Source organism: Apis dorsata, unplaced genomic scaffold (genome assembly GCF_000469605.1).
Source record: "Apis dorsata unplaced genomic scaffold, Apis dorsata 1.3 scaffold_32, whole genome shotgun sequence".
NCBI lineage: Eukaryota > Metazoa > Arthropoda > Insecta > Hymenoptera > Apidae > Apis > Apis dorsata.
Window position 1 is genome coordinate 147,514 of NW_006263334.1, and position 8,779 is coordinate 156,292.

Here is an 8,779-nt window from a genome sequence, read left to right on the forward strand (position 1 = left end):
CGTTCGGTCCTCTGGGTCCCTCTCTCCGCCAATACGGGGGAGGAAGCTGGTACGACTGGCTGGGTTACAACAGCGGCCGGGCTGCAACATTGGTATATCGGCCATGCTATACCCCTTCGTCTCCATCAAGTTTAACTTGGCGCAGCGAATTTCCAAGTACCGTTTTACGAGTTTTCGTTGCCGCTGGGAATAGACGGATCAGTCGTTACGCGAGCTCGGTAAATGTTGTTCCCGAACAAGTGACTCTACTCTCGAATCTATAGAGTATCTCTCCATACTCTCTCTCTCTCTCTCTATAATCAATTTTGCAGATGGATTTACAATTCGTTTGCTATCTTACGGTTACAGGACGATGGTTGTATCGTTAATTAGTTGAAAATAGGTGTTCCTTTTTTTTCTTCTTTTTCCTTTTTTTTTTGCCCCCCTATCGATTTCGATCGAGATTTGTTGTTGCGCCGAATTCCACTCCGTTTCTGTGTCGTGTATTGTTTGCTTTTTTACTATTTTTTTTTTTTCCCCCGTTGCCATGATACAATGCTCGTGTTTGCGTGTTTTTGTTTGGCATTGTTGTAACCGGAATTCTACGGTAGGAGAACGTTGGAAAATGTTTGCTCGATGTGTTTCCCTCGTGTTTACAGTTCTTGCGAAAACTTATGCAAAAGTGCTTTCGCCCCTTACGTATTTGACGAAGTCGGAAATAAAATTAATATTTAAGAAGAACGAAATTTCCTTCGTACGTTTCCAATGAATATTAGTTACGTTACATTTGGATAAAAAAATAAAACGAAAGGCAACGTCGCGACGAAAGGAATCCCTCAGCTCCATCGTACGAAGGGCCGTCGTGCTTGGAAACGTACTCGAGTGTCGAAACTTGGGTGTCTTGTTCGCGATGCGTGCGCAAAATAACGCCATGTTTCCGGATAAAACTGGATACTTTTTCCAACTACTCGTGGCACGATTCTTCTCATTTAAATTTTTATAAATCCCATCTGCAATCTCGCTTCACTTTCGACGTAATTTACCTTCCTTGCCGCAAAGGCGAAGGGAGGAAGGGGAAATTCTTGTTGAAATGAAATGTAAATCGAACAAATTAAAATCGATTTAAAAATCGGGCTTGCATAATACGCGCGTATAATTAAAAGCGTCCAAAAATTTCTTCGAAATGAATTAATTTAACGATTGTTTAATTATATCGAAATAAATAAATAAATACCCGTATTTTTGGAAATTTTATAATATTCGACGAAAATACGTTCAATTTCGTTTTTCTTTTTTTATTATTATTATTATTATCCTATGCTATGTTATACGTCGTATTAAAGATTTTACTTGGTGGTATGCGGATATTGACAATCTGCAACCTGCGACTATAGCTCGACAGTACGTAGTCACGATATTTATAGATATTATCGTGATAACTAACAAGGTCATATTTTTTTTTTCTGGCTTCCTGATCAATGATTCCAACGTTTTATCCCCGGTTGCCGGTTCCATCCGTTTCGGGGCGCGATAATTTATTTAAAAATATTCGAAATACCAACATCAAGTTAAGGCGTAGAAAAATTTTCGATCAACAATTATCCCCTGGTTACGAATCGGATATTTCGTAAATGTTGAATCAATTTTACACGAATGAAACGCAATAACGGCGAATATAAATGGGAAGTTCTGAAACTGTTGTCACTTTTGCGTATAATAATATCTCGATAAAAGCGTTCCAGGAGTAATTCTAAAAACAGGTGGAGGGAGAAAATGGGGAGAGGGAGGGAGGGGGAAAAAATTTCATCATAAACGGGAGCGCGAGGTTCAATTAATTCGAAAGTACGTATATTCTGGCCGGAACGAAAATAACAGAGCGCGTTCGGAAACGCGCTCTCCCGATCCCGATCCGATACCGCCGCCGCACAGTCGCAATTTCTACCAATTAATAATGGCAATTATCCATAGAATTAACAATGCCAACAGTTGTTACGACACAACGCCGGCAGTTGATCGCACAACGCTCAATATTGAACGTTACTTTATACACGGCCGGCACGGTGTAATTAATTAATAATCAAATTCATACGCGCGAACCCGTAACGAACGAACCTGTCCTCGAGCAATTTGAAGAGATCAAATCGACGAATCGCCTTTTCGATACACCCTTTTCCTTTCCTTCCCTCGAATCGAATCTTTCCTCGAAGATGCAAACCAATAAACCAAGAAATTCCTTTTCTTTTCTTTTCTTTTCTTTTTCTTTTTAAAATCTATTGAATGTATTCTTTTAAACACAGGGAGAGGGAGGGGGTCGCTATTACTCGCGAACGCCACTGTTTCAAACGCGCACGCACAGGGGTAGTAGTTTAGAAGGGAGGGCGAAGGAAGGCGCGGAAAACGCGGAAACTTGAGCGCGGAGGTGAATAAAGTGGCCTCGAAGCGGCTCGTTGGCAAGAGGCCGGCGACGGCCGAGGGGATGGAAGGGTGGGTGAATATAGAAAGACTGGCTGGTTACCACCCCTTACGAGGTAGCTACGTGGCATTCAGCGGCGCGGATGGCGGTGGCGCGGCCTGGCGCGCCAACTAAAATTGAATCTGCGGACGAAACTTCGGTAACCTCGTCAGGAAACCGAAGCTAAAGCCATCCATCGCCTCCTTTCGTCGCCCTCCTCCATTCTCGGCTTCTGTCCCATCTTAGAAAATTGCGCGAATCCTTTTCCCAAAAAAGGGGCGCGAATTCTTCTGAAACGAAAATCGCGATGCCGGTTTCCTACGATCTCTGTCGCGCCTGTGTCTGTGTATATAAATGATAAATCGAAGGGGTTGATGGGAGGGAGGCGAATTTCTCGAATTCCTCCGTGTCTTGGTACGAACGAAACGATTGGTCCGAACTTTGTTGCTCGTTAATCTCGTTGCAGAGTTTAAGAGCCGTAGATAGTGATACTTTAGCAGGAATCGTTAATGCGGCCCGTTCATAAATTTCAAGAGTTTATGGGATCAATAACTTGAAATAGAATTTCTTTCGAGGGGGTAGTATAATACTTGGTACATTACAGTGTCCCGCGACTCGCGATATTTCTCGATTTAATTTCGCTCCCTGTCTCTACTGCTCTCGTTATTAACGTTATTACCACGCCCCCTTGAATCCAATTATTCTCTCTATGGGATCGAGATAAAATTCAAAAATTTCAACGGTGGAAAAAAATTCACGATTCACCATTACTCCTCGACATGTTCCTCGATCGCGTTTAAACGTTTAAACTCCTCCTCGCCGGTATACGATCGAATTTACGGCCGAACAAGTTTACAAGAGTCTCTCTATTTTTTCCCCCCCCATATATCTGTAACGATCGAGCTCAATCAACACTGATCGTTCGATCGATGTTTAAAATTAATAAATATGGAAATTTATTCTTTGGCGCGCGAAAGAATGTCGCTGCGAAAGAAGGAAAAAGAGAGCGTCCCATAACAAACCCTTTGGCGAAGGTGTTCGGAGGCGAAGGTCGCGTTTTAACGAAATTTCCTACTAAAGGGAATAATTTGCGCGACGAATCCTTTACACTTTCCTTCTCCCTTAACCGACAGTAAACAGAATTAATTTTCTTCTTATCTTCTAGAAAGAGAGAGAGAGACACCTTCCATCCTCTTTGATATTCTCCATCGGTTGTAAATAATTGAACAATCCCGTGTCGTCGCTACTCTGAGACCACTCTTCGTTATCCCGACACGAGTCGTTCGGCCGCGGAAACAGGTAGCCTTAACACCTCTGAAGGAAAAGAAAATTCCTCTCTTAAACTGGTCCACGTATCCGGCACGTTGCGTGCGTTGCCACGTTAAATGGTCGACCACGTGAACGATCGAGGAAAAAGAAAAAAGAAAAAAGAAAAGGAGTGAGTGACTTTAACTCTTTTTATATCCACATAATTTTTAACACCGTTCGCTCTTCTTTATTTTAAAGCAAATTTAAATATTTGATTTCAAATGATTAATAAAACTATATATATATTCTTCAAGTGTAAAAAAATACATTCCAAACAATCGAATGCTCCAATCGATCGAAGATGTTGTCAACCGAATTTTGTTAAGCTCGAATTTCGAAGGACGACGAGATGGTGTCTCTAATCCTTAAGTAATTAACGGGATTGATCCACGTCGAGTCTCCGATACGAGGCCAAATGCCGTGACGTCTGGTGGTCTTCGATAAATTCCACGCATCCACTTGTACTACGTAGGTACAACGTGCATGCCACGCAGGTAGTATACGTGGCGAAGTGGCACGATGCCGGGACTTGCGCCCTTGTTACGCTCCCACGACACGTACACTCGCGATGTAACGGTAACTACAGTTAGTACGTGCTAAGTGTGCACGGCTAGGGATTGCCCTATTGGCAGTTCTACGTATTCCGCCGCTCTGGATTATACATACGTGGATAAACACGCCTTTGAACGGCTTGTCGCGCCACGCATTATCGCGCCGATTTATTCTTCTTTTCCTCGCCTTCTCTCTCCTTTTCCTTTTCTTTTTTTTTTAGGTTTTTTTTTTTTGATTTTCTTATTTCTTGGCTCGTACGATAAGGGATGATCGGTCGATGATTCATCGTTGGTAGAAATTGATCGCGATGGAAGTGATAGAATCGACGATCGCGCGGACATCTTTTGTTAAGTATACGTTGAGGTTTATATTTTGGTGAAAAAGGGGAATTTAAATCTCTACTAAATTATCGGCAAATAAGTGGCGGTGCTTCTTTTCGAAACAGTCGATTCTAGGAGAGGCGGCAGAATTGTTTAATGCTTTCGTTCGAAAACGTAAACAAACGTTTATAGGAAAGTAAATTTAAAAAGGGAATATCCTCTTACTGCGAATCTCCAGCTCTCTTTCTCTCTCTCTATGTATATATATATATCGTCTCCCCCGATTTTTCTCGGTATCTTTTCTAAACTTTTATTGTACATCATGCCGGACAAATGATCCTTTACCTCGCTGCAACAATATCGAGGCTATTTTTAGTTACGGTGCACAACTTTAACGATTATCATGTATCTTGGATAAAAGATAGTCAATAACTGGAAATTGCTTCGGGGATAACTTTGCGTATTCAAACTTCAAAATTACATAATCAAATACAATCTCGAAAGTTGGTTTCGATTTTCTTACAGACAAATTTCATAATATCGTCGATCGTATCGAAGAGATTCGCGAGAGATGGACGTTTTTCAAGGAAACCTTGAATCGAGAAATGATTAATTATTCGCGATTAAAAAAAAAAAAAAAGAAAAAAAAGAAAGAAGAGAGAAAAAGGAGAAAAATAAAAGAGATATATCGTATGGTTTAACGAGCAACTTCAAATAACCATGAAGGAACGAGGTGAATTTCACGATGCGAAATCAATGCGAGAGCAATTTGTAATCAGAGCCTCGTCGCGATCGCACGAATGAAATTGCCGTACTCGACTTACAGCAACAACTGAGAAAATTGGAGCGGCTGTGCGACAGTAAACACCGTTCGAAAAAAGAAATCCAATGAACGAGAGAGATAGAGATAGAGAGAGAGAGAGAGAGAGAGAGACGTACATAGCCAATCGACGGATAAAGGTTCGAGTGTACCCCTTGAATATCTACCATCCCAAAGGATCCGTCCCACCAACTTTTCAACCCTCGTCTATTCGACGATAGAATTCAAGCTTCGATAGGTATCCGTATCGAAAACGGAACAACCGTGTTGCGTACAGCCACGGTTTCCATTGTAATCCAGATACAGCACCGGTACGTGCTAAGTGCGCGCAGTTAAGTGTCCCTCTATCCGCGGATACATCCACTCCACGGATTCGGTTTACTCGCGTCGACGATGGAAAGGAGATACACGCGCGTTCGCGAAACGAAACGATCTCTCTGGAACGGGAGAGAGAGAGAGCGAGAGAGCGTTCCGTCGCGAATCGGGGTCCACACGCGTATCGAAACGGGGTCCTCCCGCACGGAATAGAGGGCACTTGCGACACGATGGAACGCGATACGGTTTCGATACTACGCAACGTTAAAGCGCCTAGGAGATGCCGAGGAGATTTCGCTGGGCAACGAAGAAAGATTCTGGCAGGAACGTCGTTCGAGTAGCGACTACAAAGTCCTGGCTACGCGCCAATGTCGTTTCTTTTTTCTTCTTCCCTTCCTTTTTTTCCTTTTCTTTTCTTCTTTTTTTTCTTTTTCTCTTCCCTCCCCCCGTTTTTCCGCGGCTTTTGTCAAGCCGGTGGCCGAGTTATAAATTTTTAATCGAGCTGTAACGTTTCGTCGAGGCTCACGGTAAATGTTTATTAGCCGGTAATTACTGGGGGATAATTGCTCGGGGCCGGTGGTAGATCTCGAGCAGTCGAGGGACGGAGTCGCGCGCCGGTCACGAACGCTAATCGAGAAAAGTCGACATCCGTAATGGGAGCAATTAATTCCTGGCGATCAACGTTATTACTTTCACGAGCATCTTAGAAAGCCGGCACGTATATATGTATATATATATATATTCCAATTTCTATGCGGGTCACATCCAGATCAGCCGGCCTTGCGATCCTCCCTCCCGTAACTTTCCGCCCCCTCGCGCACCCTACAAGAAGTTAGCACTTCTTTTATGGACGCCGGAATTGGAACACAGAATTGCGGTAGTTTCGCGGCAAAAGTATCAGAATGTTACGTATGAGATAAAACGGGAATAAAAATCGTCGAACCGCGTTGCTTTCGCGCGATACTTATAAAACCGCGTCGAGGAAATTATTGAAGAGAGAGAAAAAGGAATCGTATTGCATCGAGATAAACAAAGACGATTAGAAAACGTTGTATTCATCGTAAAATAGACTTCGATCCGGATAACGCGTTCGAAAATTCTCGCCACGAAATATTTCTTCTACAAAATGCGAAACTTCATTGATCGGAAAATTCGACCGTTTCGTTTACGTATTTTCTTTGACGAGAAATACGTAAATACGCGTGTATCAAACATCGATCGAGCAGGGAGGGAAATTGATTAGTGGAAATTCATCGTTGAATCACACTTGACAACGCTTCGTACTTTTTTTCCCCCCGCCAATTTGTCAATTTTTCGACAATAGAAGGGACAAAAAGAGGACGAAAAGAGAATACGGAGCGTGTTACGATTCGGGTCGGTGAAACGCGGCGAAACGTTAAGCGAAACGCTTCCTTCGTTATGCATATGTTACGATAATTTGGTTAATTCGCGATTTAAGAGAGCAATGAAATGGAGCACGAGGGTTAGGAGGGAAGTAAGTAAGTTTAGCGACGTATATCGTTCACGGATTGACAGGAGGCAACGGAGCATACACTCGAAGCGGCACAATGTACCGGTTAAATTTATCTTAGAGCCGGGCTCGAACGATAGTGCAAAGCCATAAATCTGTAGTATAAAGCGGTACCTGATTTGTTGCCGGCTGTTGCCGTGTGGGTGAGCGTAGCTGCTGCGGTCAGCTTAGGCGGTTCTATCTTCTGCGGCATGCTGTGCGCCGGTATAGGGCCAGGATTCGTCATGGTGGTCATGGTGGTGGGCATCATCAAGGTCGACATGGTCAGCATCTTCGGGCCGTTCTCGTTTCGCCGAACGGCGAACGTGTTTCTCCTCCTCACCGTTTCGTCACGACGTGATGACCCGTTGTACGACGATTACTGTCGGTACGCGCCACCGCACGCCGAATTTTCCACGGCGTTACGACCCTCCTGCTTCCCCTTCTTTCTCCTCTTCCTCCTTCGCCTCCTTCTCCTCCTCCTCCTCCTCCTCCTTCTCCTCCTCCTCCTTCCCCGGCTCTCGATCGAGGAGACGGTATCGCGTCTTCGGACGATTGAAAACGTGAAGCACGTTTAGACGGCCGAGAAACCGCGATGACGGCTAAGCGTGGATCGATCGTTTATGGCCCGTATCGAGAGTGGCATATTACCTCGGTGTCGGTAATAAATATTTTGAAAAGACCAACTGGTGTCACAATCACAATCGTGTTTTCGCGCCGTGTGTCGTGGTGAACGGGAGAATCGGAGTACTCACCGCATACCATCCGTCTACGCGGCGTCTATTTATCGCGGCGTCACCAAGATCGCGCTAACTCCTCCCCCTCGCCACATTACTTTACCATCCTGGCCTCGCGCTCCACACTGCCTCGCCTCGCATCCGCTTCCTCTCTCGCGATCTTCCTCGAGAGAATCCTCCCCCCCCGAAAACTTTCTCGCGGCTTCTCCCTCCTCACCACCTACCCTTCTCCGTTTACTCCGTTCAATCTCCAACCACACTCCGAAACACGAAAATCTCTCTCTCTCTCTTTCTTTATCCTCTATATATCTATCTATCTATTCGTCTTCCAGATTTTCTATTCGATCCGAGATTTACAAATCTCTCTCTCCAAATCCGGGTCCACCATCCGTGACGCGACACGAGCTTCCCCCAAAAAATCAAAAAAAATCACACGTGGCTCGAGGTTTCCTTCTTCTCTTGCGATTCTTCTACGATTCCACCCGATCGACGAATCAATCACCACAATCAAGAGCCACCACCAACTTCCCCTCCCTCTTCTCGTCTCACTCACTCGAACAAGTTTCTTTCTCTCTTTCACACCCTTTCCTTCCTCCTCCTCCTCCCCCTTCTCTTCCCTTTTCACTTCTCACACTTTCCTCTTCTCCGCCCGACGTCTAATGATCGTCGCCAAGGCTGTGTCAATCGAGAAAACCGCCAACGACGCGAACACTGTCGTTACGTGTCACCAGCAGGAGAGGAGAGTGTGTCGGGTGCGTGAACGGCACACGCGGTGTGCTGGCGCGT

General features: G+C 44.5%; 1 protein-coding gene and 1 long non-coding RNA gene across 2 annotated transcripts in view; one reads left to right on the top strand and one right to left on the bottom strand.

Moving 5' to 3' along the window:
* The window catches only part of LOC102679042 (nucleolysin TIAR-like), a 443,006-nt gene that overhangs the window by 142,050 nt on the left and 292,177 nt on the right, over nt 1–8,779 (bottom strand). The window lies entirely within an intron of this gene.
* Nucleotides 8,385–8,779, top strand: part of LOC116186022 — a 5,841-nt gene continuing 5,446 nt past the window's right edge. Inside the window, exon 1 of the long non-coding RNA XR_004150940.1 lies at nt 8,385–8,777. This is a non-coding gene — a long non-coding RNA (uncharacterized LOC116186022). The remainder of the gene's footprint in view (nt 8,778–8,779) is intronic.